Genomic DNA, 16,335 nt, shown 5'->3' with positions numbered 1-16,335 from the left:
TGTGTGTGCCATATACACGTTTGAGTGCAGATGCCCACTGAGACCAGAAGAGACTGTCAGTTCCCCTGGATCTGGAGTTACAGACATCTGTCACCCACCATATGGGTGCTGGAAACTGAAGTCAGGTCCTCTGCAATAGCAAAAGGTACTCTTAACTTCTGAGATGTCTCTCTAGTCCTGTGTAGATCATTTGTTCATTCTCGATTGACTTTTGTATCCTGCGATATACGTTTGTCTATATTTATATTTGTGCATGGGGAGGTCTGCTTGTCCCAAAATAAGACAGAAAGACAGGGCATTGAAGGGGATATGAGAGGGAACACACAGCCCCTCACCCTGTAATCATTTTTACATTTTTCTGACATTCAAGAAACCTCAAGCCAACTGATAGAGCCAAAATTACCTGCAGATATGATGCAACTATTCCTAAAGACATCCCAAATAATGTTTAAAAATAAGAACAAATAAACTAGAGTCTGAAGATAGGGTGTCAGGAGCTGTTTCCTCCTGAAGTCATTACAGGAACCATCACCCTGGGGAGTCTGCAGAGAACCCCACACCCCTAATTGTGTTAGGAATCGTTCTATTGACAGAGCCTACCCCATACCCAAATTGGCTGTTAATGGAGAGCTATCTGTTAGTGGAACCCGCCCCACATTCCAAACTATCTAGAGAACTAGGTGTGTCAACTCCTAGTTGTGAGTTCCCCGCCTATGTGATCTGACCGAATGTAACCTCCTGGCCTAGTGACCAACGTGAACTACGTGAACCATGCGACAAGAGTCCAGGCCCCTGTGCCCCCCCCCCCAATTCCTTACCTTATATAAACTGTAAACCTGTCTCTAATAAGCGCAGGCTTCGACAAATCTACCTAGCCTTCTTCCTCTTTCCCCCCATATCTTCCAGATAGTGCCTCTCCGGGACCCTGGAATAGCTGAACTGCCAGGTGGGTTACAGACCCTAGACTGAGTAACCCACCCAAAGCGGTTTACAGTGGCGCCCGAACCAGTGACTTGGAGCACGGCCAACTATTGGATGAAGATGCGCGGTCCCGGGACAACAACAAGAAGAAAAAAGAAGATTCTGTGGCTGTAGAACTCAGACACATCTGCAGAATGAGGTAGGCGCAGGATCACTGTCGTCCAAAAAGATATGGGACTTTCAAAGGAAGAGAAATTCATACAGGAATTTGCGCACGCCTTTAATCCCAGCACTCGGGAGGCAGAGGCAGGCGGATCTCTGTGAGTTCGAGACCAGCCTGGTCTACAGAGCGAGTTCCAGGACAGGCTCCAAAGCCAGAGAGAAACCCTGTCTCAAAAAAAAAAAAATCAATCAATCAGGGAGAGAGGAGTAAGAGTCAAAAAGAGAGATTTATGTGTTTGCTTTATGTGTTTGCTTGCGGACTCAAAAGGGAGTCCCTCGAGGTGCGATAAGTTAGGGTACAATCCACACAGCTATGCCTGCCAAGCAGGCTGGCTGCTAGGGCTAGAGAGCCTATGTCTTTAACCCCCTGCCATATGGAGCAAAAGCTGACAGGCAGGTTTGCTATAAAGGAATCTAGACTCAAAAAGCTGCAGCTTCATTTAGGACAGTAAATATGCTTCTTTTCCATTTTTAAAAATCTTGTTTCTTGGTCAAAAATCTTTAGTTTGTAGGTGTCTAAGTTTATATCTAAGGTAGATTAATTTCAGTACTGTGTTTCTGTAAAAAAGTTTTAAAATCAAAGATTGTAATACATTCAGAAAATTTTTAAAATTGTTTAGGCTATCCTGAGTTTTCATTTCTTTCTCATAAAGTTGAGGTTTGTTCTTTCGAGTTCCGTGAAAAGTTTTGCTATAATTTTAATGAACATTTACATTAAAATCTGTATGTGAGTTCTGTGAAAAATGTTGCTATAATTTTTTTTAATTTATTTATTTATTGTGTATACAACATTCTGCCTCCATGTATGCCCACACACTAGAAGAGGGCACCAGATCTCATTACAGATGGTTGTGAGCCACCATGTGGTTGCTGGGAATTGAACTCATGACCTCTGGGAGAGCAGCCGGTGCTCTTAACCACTGAGCCATCTCTCCAGCCCGTTGCTATAATTTTTAATGGACATTTACACTGAATCTGTAGATTGCTTTCAGTAAAATTGTCATTTTTGCTGTGTTTCTTCTGCTTTCCCAAGAAAGTAGGGGATCTCTCAAGATTTAAAATTCTCATACAAGTTTTTCCATTTGTACAGCCCGCTCTTGGGTGGGAGTCGTATTGTTTCAGCTTGAGGTTCTTTCCTGCTGACAGGTGTTGCTCCAGGCTAAACTGCTGAGACTCCAGCCTCTCACTAAATTTATCAAGGGCAGGAGTTATACTCTACCAAGTGATAATGGTTAAAAATAAAAAACATTTCTGCCTTCACACGCAGAGATTACGGGACTCAAACTTCTGTCCTGCTTGCTTAAAGTTATTCCAAGATATTTTGTGGTATTCATGGATACTTAAAAGGATGATGTCTCATTTATCCTAGGTGTAAAAGAGGTACATTTGGGTTATTTTCAGATTCTGGCTATGATAAGTAACTCTGCTGTAAGCAAGTCTGAGCCCATGGTCTTATGGTTAAACAACTTTGTATTTAGGCCCAAAAGGGTTATTGCTAAGTTTTGAGGTAAATATTTGCCTAATTTTAAAAAAATAGACATAATGGGGGTCCCCCAGTGCTGGGGAGACTCTCACTCAGGTCTCCCCATGGCTCGCTGGAGGCCATCCTTGCTGAGGTAGTGCACGTGGCTTTAGTTGGGGGGGGGTGGGGGGAGGAGTTCAGCCTCTAGTGACCTAAAGAGAAAATTTTTGAAAAGGGGCCACAGCCCAGTGGTCCAGGAGGGTCATAAATTCCAAAAATACAGTGGTGGTCGCAGGAGGACAGCTGCCTGCCTTGGGACCACTCCCAGGGTCATAATCCGCTAGTTCCTAAAACAGTACTGTGATAATTGCAGCTGGAAAACACGTTTTTCGAGGTAAAGGTCTGGCTTTGTCTTCAGACAGTTCCTGGTACAGGGTCGCTGAACAGGCTAGTCCTGGATTTTTGATCCTTCTCTTCCTGATGAGGGAGTCTGGTTTATCCAGGTTTTTCAATACTATGTGTGATCCAAAGGTGACTGTCAGTTTGCACTTCCAGCAATGGAGTTTTTTCCCTACCCACATTTTCTTAAGCATAAATTGTTAGCAGTAATTTTTAATCTTGGTCATTTTTGCAAGGATAAAATAAAATCTCAGAGTTTTGGTTTGCATTTCTCTGAGGGCTAAAGAATGTTCTGCTTAAACATTTTTTAGGTGTCTCTCATTTTTAAGTTCGTCTGAGAGTTTTCAGATTAGGTCTGTAACAAATATTCTTATTGGATTAATTTTTAATAACTAATTTCCTGAGTTCTTCATATATTTTTGAAAGGGATTTATGGTAAGTAAAGATCTTTTCCCACTCTATAGCCTTGTTATACAAAAGTTTCTCAATTCAAGAGATCTAGTTTATGGTTTCTCACAATGTTTGTGCCACTGAGGCTGTGTTTGAGATGTGGCAAAGTGTACTTCAAAAATTTTTTTCTCTGTGAGGTTCAACATAATTTTTATATGCTGAGGCCTTTGGCTCATTTAAACTTAAGTTTTGTACATGGAGATGAATATGGATCTATTTTCATTCTTCTACATGTTGGTGTCTAATGAGGCCAGCATTATTAGTTAAAATGCTTCCTTTTTCCATTTTCCTATCTGTAAGGCAGACTTAAAACTTAAGAGGAGGATAGCTTGCAAACTTTTGGTTGGATGTCCAATGGTTAAAGCTCTAGTTATAATAGTCTTATGAGGGACCTTGAGCCAATAGATAAAATTCTTACAAAAAAAACAGTTTTCAATAGAAAGCTTAAGCAAGCTGCCTAACAGATACTCAAGCAGGTAAAATATAAATCAAAAGGTAAAGTATGCAATAATCAACAAATACAGTATATTAATTATAATTCAGCTATGGCAAGTGTGTATATTAAGTACAAACTTATTCTACAACAGTTTTATAAAAAAATGCTGTTTGTGGCTAAACCTTCCCAGTTTTGCCAGTTAAGATATTAAACTCTTAATTTAAAACAGTAGCCTGTCTGATACAAAAGGACAGGATAAAAGCTGAAAAATTGTTTGACAGAATATTGACTATGATCAGTGTTTCTTATACTAAACAATAGATTCATTGATAATTTTAAGCCTGATTCCTGGACAATTGTCTTTGCTCAATTCAAAGGCAAAAACAATAATCTTTTCCCAGATCATTGCTACAATTCACACAACTGTATTTTGCTAATGTTATAGCAAAAAATCCCTTAAAGGATTTTATGCTAATTTTTAGCACATTTCCCCAAATTTATTTTTGTTTTTATGCTTATATCAAATACAAAAACATTCATAATATTATAGAATATTATACACTCACTAGGAATGTTGATAAAGATATTTGTTTATTCATTCACTTGGAGTTCTTAAGTAAAACAGTATAATAGAAAATAAGTTAGAAAAGACTGTATATTCCAAAATCCTAAAAGTGATCACTTAGGGGCAGTATAAAAATACACAGAGCATTGCTATCATGAAAGTTAACTAAACCGAGGCACTTGTGTGAGCCCCCATGCTCACATTCTCACTCAGGCTTCCCCCAACGCCTCAGCCACACCCCCTCCCACTACTCCCGCCCCACTCCAGGCCATGTGGGCTAGAAGTTACTTTCTCATACAATCCATTGGGTGTCCACAGTATTGGGGTGGTAGTCCGAGGCCAGCCTGAGACCCTTCCTGTGTACACACAGGACTCACAGACTCCCACTGTCCCACACAGGTCATCTGACTGTGACCTTGTCCAGCTCTTCCCTCTCAATAAGAGAACCAACTACAGAAGCCTGAAAGGTCTGTCAGCTATGAGGAATAGGTTCACAGCAGAGGTCTAAGTGTCACGGTTAGGCCACAGGAGATATCCATTTCAGGACCCTAAGAATATTTTATTAACAATTAACAAGTTTTCCTCTTTTTATGTGTGGTATTAGGGCAAGAACAGGTCTACGGGACTTCCTTCTAAGGGGCAAAAAACCCCAGTCAAGAACAGCGAAGCTCACGGTCTCTGCCACCAGGTGGCGTCATAGAGCAGTCCACAAGAACCTGGATGGGTGGTGGCAGCCACTCTACCTATCTCCTCCCTCCTCCTGGCTCCACAGCTGTCAACAGCTGACCCAGAAGAGATGAGGTAGGGCAGGAGGGAGTTTTCTTAGCCCTGGCAAGACAGAATGAAGACCCAAACGCCTTTCTTCTCCTTCTCTTTTAATCTCTTTTAATACCTAGATATAAAGATCCCAGAACCGACCACAGTAACAACAGCTGCATGTTGGCAGGTCCCTTCCAGGGCTGTCCTGAGCACCTGCCACGTGCCCAGCTCGCAGGCCCCGTTCTAGGAGGAGCTGGGGCTAGGGACTGCCTTCAGCCCACAGCCTCTCAGACCTCTGTTGGAAATGTGTGGTCCCAGTGGAGGAGGTCTTCCCTTGAACCAAGATGAGGGTTATTACTTGTGGAGAAACTTCATTTTATTGCCCAGACCCTTTAGGAACTTATTGACTCCGCTGTGTTCTCCGCTGGGCAAGGTTTCGAGGTATTCCTGGGCTCGGACCTCAAACAGACCTTTGGCATCCTGCCTGCGTAGTTCCCGCTCCTGGATGAAGCCACGGAAAGTCTGGGTCTCCATGAAGACCTGCAGGAAGCGGCGCAGGCTCTTGGAGGAGACAGCTTTTCTGAAGGCCTCTCGCTGCAGGCTCCTCTCCTCGTCCGAGGTCAGGAACGAGGAATAGTGGCCCACAATCTCCACGAAGAATCGGACAAAGGCTTCAGACGCCACCGCATTCAAGGGGCTGAACTCAGGGCCATGCACGCAGTCCAGTGGGCCTCCATCCTAGTCACAGGCCAGGTCATTCCTCTGCTCCAGAATGTGTTCCAGGGCTACCTGAAGCTTCCGGGGCAGAATGGAATCCTCGTCCTCCATCTGTCTGAGGAACCGATCATTGATGAGATCGACCACAAGGACCTCTTCCAGTGGCAGCTCCCTGAGCAGCGGCAGTGAGCTGGAGAGCAGCCCGATGAGGAAGGGCGTGGGTGAGCACACTATGTCAATCGTGGCGGGTGGCAGCACTGGGATGTAGGTGTGCTGCCAGCTGAAGGGGTAGATGAGCGCCACCACGGCATGGCAGCACTTGGACAGCGTGCTGAGTTTGTCCGCAATGAAGATGACCCTCCTTTCCAGGAGCAGGGAGGCAAAATCACTGATGAGGTGCCAGACGCTGAGGGAGGAGAACAGAGACTCAAAATCCACGTGCTCCAGCCGGGAGTCCAGGGGCCAACACAGCTCAATCACAACAGTCCCCGAGCTTGGCAGGAAGTTCTTGACAACGATGATTTTGCCCAGGACTGGGAAAGGGGCTTCCATGATGCTCCTCATGAGGGGCTGCACCAGAGCAGGGGAAATGCCTCTTCTCTTTTCCACCTCATCCAAGAACTTTGAAAAGAGGCTGAAACATCCCAGATGGCTCACAATGCAATAAACTTCAGGAAGCCTCTTCCCTTTGCCTCCAGGCAGCAATCTTTGGCAATAACCGAACCTTCTGCTCCCGTCTTCTCCAGTTAAGACAAATGAGAATGTTTCACTGGTAAACTCCTGGATGGAAGCCCAGTCCTTGGCGTCAGGAAAGCAGAACTGGGGCATTGCCTTCAGCTGGTCCTCAGCCTCCCTTATGAACTTGAATGACTTTTCTAACTTCAGAGGAAACTGCTGGGTGAGTTCTGGCACATAGGCAGCCCCTGCCTGCTTCTTGTGCAAAGACACGACCACAAAGTACTCGAAGAGTTGCCTCTACTGGTACTCGCTGAGATCCCGGTCAAGCGTGGAGTAGCGAGGGGCCTGCTTCAGGCGGGACTTCACATTGACCAGGCGCTGGCTGTGGGCTTTCAGCTTCTCCTCGGTGTCGCTGTCAGACTCGCTGTTCTTGTCTGTCACTTTTCCTGAGTTGCTCTCCGTGGACTGGGATAGCCTCTTCACCCGTTTCTTTCCTCTCCGGGCCTCATAAAAGGCATTGATCCGCAATACCAGCCTGGGGATCTTTTTCTTCTTCCTGCCATTCTGTAGGTCTCCGAGGTTAAAGAAAGTGTCATCCGGGTTGCTAGCTGTTTAGGGGGGGGCTGGCTCTCACTGGGGACCCAGCTCCCTCCCGACTCAGCTTCTGGGTGTCCAGCAGTTTGAAGTTTCTTCTCTCTGAATTTTGCCTGAAAAATGCAGACTTGGACAAGGATTGCTTGGTGAAAGTGTCCGGGATGGAAGAGGTGGGAGATCCAGGGAAAGTCAAGACACACTTCTTGCCCAGGCAGCGGCCATGTAGCTCGATGTCCTCATACGGATTTTCCTTCATAGGTGGATCTAGAATGTCTTCGTAGACGTTCTCCGATAAAGTGCATGTGAGTCCCAGCTTGGTCTGTGCGTACCAGTCCACCCTGCTGCTCTCAGAGGAGGACTGCAGTAGGTCTTCAAACTCATAGGACTTCCTGTGGTCAGCACTGGGTCTCTGCTTCCCAGTCCACAGTCTTCTATTCACAGAAGTAGGAGGCGGGGAGGAGGGTAGCGGTGGGGGAGGGGGAGGTAAAGTGGGCAGGGGAGGCAGGTTTCTCTTCTCTTTCCTGAAGCCAATGCCTGAGCTCCCAGGACTGCTGTCCTTGTCCCCTTCTCCTGCATGTTTGAACGTTCTGCGGGGCTTGGGAAGGGGGTTGATGAAAGGCTTCGGGGACACTGCCTGGAGCCCGGGTATACACTCTCCTGGCCTTTACACTTCTCTGAAGCCTCAGGGCCTGGCTCCTTGTCCTCCAAGGGGTGGGCCTTGCGGCCAGCTGCAAAAGCACCCCCACTTCCAGGACTCTCGGGAATGTGCTGGTCCTCTTCTGCTTTGTCAGGCAGACAGTGTGGGGAATAACAAGTCCCCAGCAACTGGGGGTTCAAACCAGCAGAGCCATCCTTCAAGGCCTTCTCCAGTCTCCTGACCTGTTTGAGCGCGGAGAGGTGGTCACTCTGAAAACGCAAGTCACTGGGCTTCAGCTCGACACCTCGGCGCTGGCTGGGCTCCGGCTGCCCATCACTCTGCCTCAGGCCTGGCCACCGGTCTGTGTCCTGACACGTGGTCTTTGCTGTCCTTCTGCTGTCATTTTCCAAGCTCTCTGTTTCAAGCCTCAACCCATTCTTTGTTCTGGTGACCTCGCTGCCTCTCCGCTCTACCCCGCAGGGTGGCAAGTAGTTCTCTTGGCCCTCCGTTGGCCTGGCAGGCTCAGGAGTAGGTGGCTCCTTCTTGCCTTCCCACTTGGATATCTTGTCCTTTATGCTGAGGGGCTCGGTCTCCGGTGGATGGCCCGGGGTTCTGGACGCTGCCAGGCTGCTTCTTCGAGGGCCTGCTGGCCTCTTTAGCACCGAGGTCTGCAGCCGGGCCATTGATGATCATACTGGAGCCGAGCATGTCCACTCTTGCCTCCAGCATGAGGTTGTGGGGGTTCCTTGGGGAGCTCCTTCCCAAGGGCAGTGCTGGATTAGACTCTCGAGAAGGAACAGATCTCCCAAGTGGCCGCCTTCCAAGAACTTCCCCAGCCTTTGAACCCTCTGCCTTGATCCTCCCCGCAGGCGGGTTCCTGGGCGCATATTGCTGATGCCCATGGCGGCGGCAGGGGGGGGGGGGCCTGGGGCGCCAAGGCCTGCTGCCCTCAGCGCCTTGGTCCACATGGCCTCCCCCGCTGCCACTAGCTCCTTGGGTCCCTTGCGGGCGTGCCTTTTATGCTAAATTTTACAAATGGCTCTTCCAATGGAAGAACTGCATATAGGGCTAATAAAAAAAATTGTGGAGCATAACAAGGGTCCTTCAAAGCAAATCATAAAAGTTGTAAGCAGATCCTGATGCAAACGGATCTGACATGATAAAACCAAGCTGACCTTTGCTAGGGCAAGGTGGAAAAAGCCCTTACAATGCATTATGAAAAAACCCGACCTATATATATTTGGGGTCGATGATATGTTTATGCTTTTTTCACAGAAAGAAAATAAAATCTGGACCTGGATGATGTTGAGGCTGCAGATGCCCCACAGAGGTCTTCCAGAGGCAACTGGGGAGAGGTCCTTGGTCTGGCCTTTCCTGCCCCAAGGAGAGGAGTGCCTGATAACAGAACCTGCTGCTCCACTCTGCAGGGTGTCATACTGCCTCTAGAGAGTCAGGGAGACCCGGCTGAGATAAGTGCCAGGATGTGCTCCAGATAGCTGAATCCAGCTCACCTCACTCAGAAATCCCACCTGCCCTGGAGCACAAATGCTAAACTGCTTCTGCAGCTTGAATTCTGGTTTGCTTTGGAGCTAAGGTGCAGACTAAACAATTGTTTTAATCTTTGGGACACAAAACTCATTTTAATTTAAAATATTAACCCTTCTTCACTAAAGAAGGGTGAAGATTGGGGTTCTTGTCACTGTTGCTCAGAGACTGGAACTGGGTGCTGGAAACTGAAGTCAGGTCCTCTGCAATAGCAAAAGGCACTCTTAACTTCTGAGATGTCTCCCTAGTCCTGTGTAGATCATTTGTTCACTCTAGATTGACTTTTGTATCCTGCGATATACGTTTGTCTATATTCATATTTGTGCATGGGGAGGTCTGTTTGTCCCAAAATAAGACAGAAAGACAGGGCATTGAAGGGGATATGAGAGGGAACACACAGCCCCTCACCCTGTAATCATTTTTACATTTTTTTTTGACATTCAAGAAACCTCAACTCAACTGATAGAGCCAAAATTACCTGCAGATATGATGCAATTATTCATAAAGACATCCCAAATAATGTTTAAAAATAACAACAAATAAACTAGAGTCTGAAGATAGGGTTCATTCTTTTATATCACTGGATGTCTTCCAGAGGATTCAGGGTTGATACCCAACACCTACCCGATGGTTCACAACTGTCTGTAACTCCAGTTCCGAGAGATCTCATAAAGTCTGGTACCCTCTGTGGGCTTTAGGTACTCACGTGGTGCACAGACTTCTCTGTGGAAAAGCATTCAAAAGCAGAAAATAAAAAACGCAGTTATGCTTTCTTAGGGGCAGAATACTTGTAGCCTTGAGATGGATGATGATAGCACTCTATTCTCTCGCCTAAGTCACATAATCACCTTACAATTTAATTTACTGAAAGAAACTTTAAAAGGAATAAGCACATTTAAAAGCATTGCTTTTTAGTTTCATTTTTTACTTTTTAATTACCTATTGAATATTTTTTCCTAATGGAAAAATAGAACCCATTTAAAGAGTAAAAATATTCTTATAGTTAATTTAAAAACCTGAATATAGGCTTTAATGTAATTTAATCTTGAAATTTTTTGAATTACATTCTTTCAGCAATGTAACTTTAGAGCCATAAAAATCCTCCCATTTCTCCCTCTCCCACTGTACCTCCCTCCCTGCCCACCTCACATACCCTTTGCAATGACACCTAATCTCAAGTCTCTCTCCAGTCCACTCTCAGGCCATCATGCAGGAGCCATCCTTATTCTGTGTGAGCTTCTATCCACAGGATTAATAAGCTCACAACCTTTGCTTCATCCTGGCTGTTTCTGAAATTCTTTACTGCATCCTAGATTCATCTTTACCAGGGTCAAGGTCATCAAAGCGACAGGGTTATCCTCAGGCTGCTGGTCACTGTGCTGGGCTGTACCTCCCTACCACCACCAAGAGTCCCAGAAAACCTCGTGAAGAGCATATGTTTTGTTCACTGAAGTGTCTTTGTGTCTTTGCTAAAGGTGTCCCCTACACATGTGTGACTCTTCTGTCCCCTTCATATTCTTTTCTGTCTTATTGTCATTTCCAATCAGGCACACTGTCTACATTTCTCTATGTTTATAAGGAGTCTGGAAATCATGTGTTCATCCTCCAAGTTTGTTCCTTTATAAGGTTGTTTCAAGCTGGGGTTTTTCATATTCACTGTGAGTTTCAGATTAAGCCCATTAGTTTATGAAAAGTCTGTTAGAGTTCTGTTGGTATTGCACTGGATCTATAGGACTGTATGAGGAGAACAGACACCTGTATATTCCATCACATGAAGATGATTGTAGCGTGAGTTCTAATTGGTCTTAATAATAAAATCTGGAGTCAGATATTAAGTGGTTGGAGCTATAAGATCAGAACAGCAGAGCAGCCAGACACTAGTTCTTTCCTCAACAAAACCCTCAGACCAAATGGAGCATCCTGTCTCTACAAGACCTCAGACTGACTGCCTGGATCTCCTATCTCCTCCCACCTTATATTCCTCTCTTTTCCCAGCCACATTCCTTTCATTCTCCATCTCCCTCGTGCTGGGATTAAAGGTGTGTGACACCAAAGCACTTTGATGAAAGATGTGAGTCACCACTGCCTGACTCTGTTTCTCTTTTAGACTGGATCAATCTAATGTAGCCCAGGATGGCCTTGAACTCACAGAGTTCTGTTTCTTAAGTGTTGGGAAAGGTGAGTTCCAACACTGCCTGTCTTCTGTGGCTAACTAGTGGCTATCTGCACACACTGATTCTCAGGCAAGCTTTATTGTCATGGAAGAAACAAAATATCGCCACAGTCGATGAATCTATACATCTTTACTCTCAGCAATGAGTTGTCCCATTCAGTGTCTAGGCACTACAGAGAAGTGGGCAGAGTTTTCCTAATTATTTCATATTTCCTGATGCTATCTCCAGTGACAGGGATTTTAAATTACAGCTTCCACACATTCATTTCACTGTGGTCAGCTGTCTGTGTTAAATTTAGACAGAGTTATTGATGAATCTTTTAGGTTAAAATATTTAATTACATTCTCTATGATGAAAATGTCTTTGATGCTAACATATATTTGCTGTGTTTAAAATTTAGTACTTTGAAGTTGCAAGTGAATTATGAGAACAGAAACAAATGTCCAACAACCAGTTTGGGGGAAAATTTCTAAGGCAGCCACAGGTCAAAGGTTTGCCCCAATGGCATCTTTGGAATCATAGAGATAGTCCTTTACCTCCCAGCTAGCTCCATCAGGGAGGTGCTGAGATCACGGTGGAGAGAAAGAAGGGGATACATGTGAAGAGTTAGGTATGTATGTGTAACTCCAGAAAGGTTTGTATTATGAAGAATACTTAGGTAATTATTTTCAAAATATCTAATATTATTTTCCCCAACACAAAAAGGAAAAGGTTAGTACTCGTGTGTTTTCCCTCTTGTTTTCCCATCCAGTCATGCAGATTTTAGCAGTGTTGCTGTGGACTTGTACAGAGGGGTGTTTTATGTATGGTTCTTTCCATGTTTATTATAACCATGACGCCTGCTAAGTGTTGCTCTGATACCTACTTCCCTGTGCAGTTACTAGTATACAAGCATTGCTTGTCTTTGAGTAAAGTTTCCCTTTTATCTTTTGTTTATTAATGGATTTACTCATGCGTTTGTGTCTACTAAGAAACACCCATTTCTTAAAGGAGTACTCCTTTGTCATCATTATATACTGTGATGCTTAAATTATCCCATAACATGCCCGTGGGAGTACATTCAAGTGGACCTGCTCTTCATTTGTTATCTGTCTAGAATTCTGGATTATCTGACCACCCCTGGGAAGAAAGCCAAAAGCAAATGCTTCTTGTCAGTGATACTTTGTGTACTCTGTCTATCAATGTCAGGTCTCTTCTATGAGAAGAACAGCAGACCTGCAGAGAGAACACGCAGAATGTTGACAAGAAGCTGACATGAGCCCTTGTTTCCAGTATGTGAGTCATCATTGCCACCAATGTGAGTGTGTGTGTGTGTGTGTGTGTGTGTGTGTGTGTGTGTGTGTGTGATGTGTACATGGCTGTGTATAAAGGGTCTGTGAAATGAACAAAGAAAAGGAAGATGTCACTGCACATCTTTGACTTGACTGGATGCAGACAGACTACTCCATCCTTATATTCAGTACAGTAGAGTGACAAGATCATGTGGGACTCACCAGGTGAGTCATTTCCTTTTCTCTTCCCATCTGTGTGACCAGCAGCTGGTCTGTGATGCCTTGTAGGAACACATCCTGTTGAGCAGGTCGCAGCAAAGAGCAGCACACTGTGAAACACTGGCATTCATAGACTCCCCAGATGACTGAACCCTGTAGGGGTCCCTTTAAATGACCAGGACTGAAATGGAAGCAATCCCCATCAGACCATTTCCCCGAATGGGCCATGCATGACTGCATCACATTTGGAGGGATTGCTTATTAAGATGGTAGAAATCTGGATCCACAACAGACACTGAATCATGCTTATTAAAATGGTAGATATCTGGGTCCACAGCAGACACTGATTCAAACCCTAGGAAGTGAGTGTGGCATAGCCACTTCTTTCTGATGGCTGTCCATGTTAAAACGTATTGCTAGTGTGTTTGATATTCTGTCTTCCAGGATATGAAGTCACAGACTGCTTAAGTCCATGCCATGTTCTCTTGTTACTGCCTTAAATACCACTGTGTTGCATGGCATATCAAATAGACAAATCAATTCCTTCGTGTACGTTTATCCAGATATTCACATAGTGGCCTCTTTAGTGAACACCTTGTTCCTGCACTGTGAAGACTAGCACGGGTCCTTGTATATCGTGTTAGATAGGCAAACTGTCAGTAAGCAGAAGAAATCAGTAATCACAGCAATTCCGTGTATTATTGGCGCTTTAAAGATCATAAAGGGGACAGGAAATAGTTGTGATGGGGATTGTCGTATGTGATGTTACCCCCAAAGGTTTCAGAAGTTAGCATGTGATCTGAGTCCTGAATGGCAAATAGAAGCAAGACCGTGCACAAACCAAGTTGTGGGCGTGCTTGCTTCCATGGAGAACAGTGGATCTAAGAGCAGAGAACAAGGCTAGTTGCCAGAACCTTGAAGACAACGTGGACACTGCTTGGGGATAGGACAGAAAGGAAAATGTTGTCATTGTCAGCTGTGTATGACATTTGGATTATATGATCTGTGTGGAAGGTGAGTTATGGAATTGTCATGATATGTTTCCTTTTGGTAGAAGGTGACTTGGCACTGAACAGAGAAAGGCCTGGGGAGGGCGGGATGAGGTAGTGTGTGGAGACAGTGGAGATGGTTCCGAAGACAGGGGAGGGATGGAGGTATGAAAGAGGGATGAAGCCATGCTGCAGTGATCAGCAGGAGAGCTGCCCTGTGCAGCCTTGTCTGGGAGAGGGCAGATAGCACCTGGATGCGCTGTGCATTTTCCTTGTGGAGACATTGCTCTAACATCTCTGGATTTGTCTGACCACATGGAGACACGGTGCTTCCATTTACTGACATCAGTTATTCCACGTGTATTGACACAGGATAGTTTGAATACCCAATCTAGTCATTGTAAAACTTAACAATTTGATAACGAGTTGCTGATGAATAATTTTCAGATGTAAAGTTTTCTAAGTACAGCTAACTGTAGCATAATTTCCAACAGAATAAGAATCTAACATTTGTCTCATAAAAAGTGAACACAAAATTCAGTGTATTTTTGAAAATGGCTGTTCTACAGCATGTACTGCTCTTGGTAGGTTTACAGATGAAGGAAGTGAGTAGGTTTTAGGCAGAGTTGAAGTGAAATCAGTCTCTAAATTCTGTAGCAACTGCTTGTCCCTATTCTTTCTCCAGAAGAAGACTGCCTTTAGAAATGCGTATTTTTGACAGCTGGGCACGGAGCAAACATTCACAAGACAGAGGCAGTTGGATGTCTGAGTTCAAGGCCAGCCTGTAATTCCAATTGCATATATCAACATTAGTCTGTCACATATGCAGGAACTTGTGACTGGTATTTAAAGCAGGTATTATCACTAAAGACGCCCAAATTAGCACATGAGCAGTGTGATGCTCTCAATTCACAGAGTGGGAAGCACAGCTCAGAGCAGAGGGTCTCACTCTGTTTTCTCCTCACAGAAATTCCCAGCCTGTGTTTGGAAAATGGGTCCAGGACATCCTGGCTCAGGGAACCAAAGTTGCTGGGGCTAGGAAGGTCCCACATATCTCTGACTCTAGAAAAGTGGTTCAACCTGTGACTTGACCCCTTCAGCAAACGTCTATCTCCAAAACTATTTCCATTGTGATTCTTACCTGTAACAACTTTACAGCGATGATGAAGCAACAGAAATAATTTTCTGGTTGGGATCACCACGCATGAGGGACTGTATTAAGAGTCATGTCACAGGGGGCTGGAGAGATGGCTCAGTGGTTAAGAGCATTGCCTGCTCTTTCAAAGGTCCTGAGTTCAATTCCCAGCAACCACATGGTGGCTCACAACCATCTGTAAAGAGGTCTGGCGCCCTCTTCTGGCCTTCAGGCATACACACAGACAGAATATTGTATACATAATAAATAAATATTTAAAAAAAAAAGAGTCACGTCACAGCATAGGAAGGCTGAGAACCATTGCTGTACAGACATCCAAACACAGAATCCGGCTTCTCAGATATCTCTGGGATCCCTTCATCATTGTCCCCATACTCCTAGGGAGGCACAGCCCCACATCAGGACACATACACTCACATCTCCGTGCAAGGGAAATCCTGTTCTTCTTTCTCCGTCATTTCTATTTCCACACACTATGCTATATTTCCAAATTTTCTTTTTTTATGTCTTCAGCACTGAGCTTAAGGATGTGTCTGATTCTTTGACCAACCTTTTTCCTGTTTTGTGATTCTTCTGCAGGGTCTGGGTCGTTGGCTGTGCACACACATCCACAGACAGTACAACAACAGCCTCTAGTCCCTTGTTGCTGACCTTTGGGAAGCTGGGCATGTAAGGTAGGTTTGCTGGCAGGAGACTTGCTCTCGGGAACAGGATGTCCTTGCCAGAGGCTGGACTCGAGGATGCTACAGCACTTAGATCTGCCCAGCATCTGACGGCCCTGTCCCAAGCTCTTCACAAATGTGGTGGGAGCACATTTGGGGATTTTTAAAAGTGGTCCCTAGACACTGCTATTGCTCCCCTGGCTGTGCACACATTCCCAGCTATATTCTTGGTTTCTCTGGTAGCTGTTCAATGAGAATGCTATACCATGAAAAGAAATCACTGGTGAATTTAAAAAGCCACAGTATGGGGACTGGCGACATAGCTCTCGTGGCAGAATGATTGCCTAGAATGGAAATTGCTCTGTGTTCTTTGACCCTCTGGGCATGTTCACCCTCACCTGTAATACCAGCACTCAAGGCGTAGAGGGAGGAGGAAAGAGACAAGAGAGTCATTACTGTTTATGAGAGTATGGCTCCCA

General features: G+C 45.0%; 1 pseudogene; it reads right to left on the bottom strand.

Annotated features, from left to right (window-relative positions):
- Window positions 1-4,457: 4,457 nt before the first annotated feature.
- On the bottom strand, window positions 4,458-9,093 carry LOC121436744 (annotated as a pseudogene).
- Between the last annotated feature and the right edge of the window lie 7,242 nt (window positions 9,094-16,335).

This window comes from Microtus oregoni, unplaced genomic scaffold (genome assembly GCF_018167655.1).
Source record: "Microtus oregoni isolate MIOR12 unplaced genomic scaffold, Mior012 000050F_003, whole genome shotgun sequence".
NCBI classification, from domain to species: domain Eukaryota; kingdom Metazoa; phylum Chordata; class Mammalia; order Rodentia; family Cricetidae; genus Microtus; species Microtus oregoni.
The sequence above is the reverse complement of the archived record's forward strand: the minus strand, read 5'-3'. Positions and strand labels throughout refer to the sequence as shown.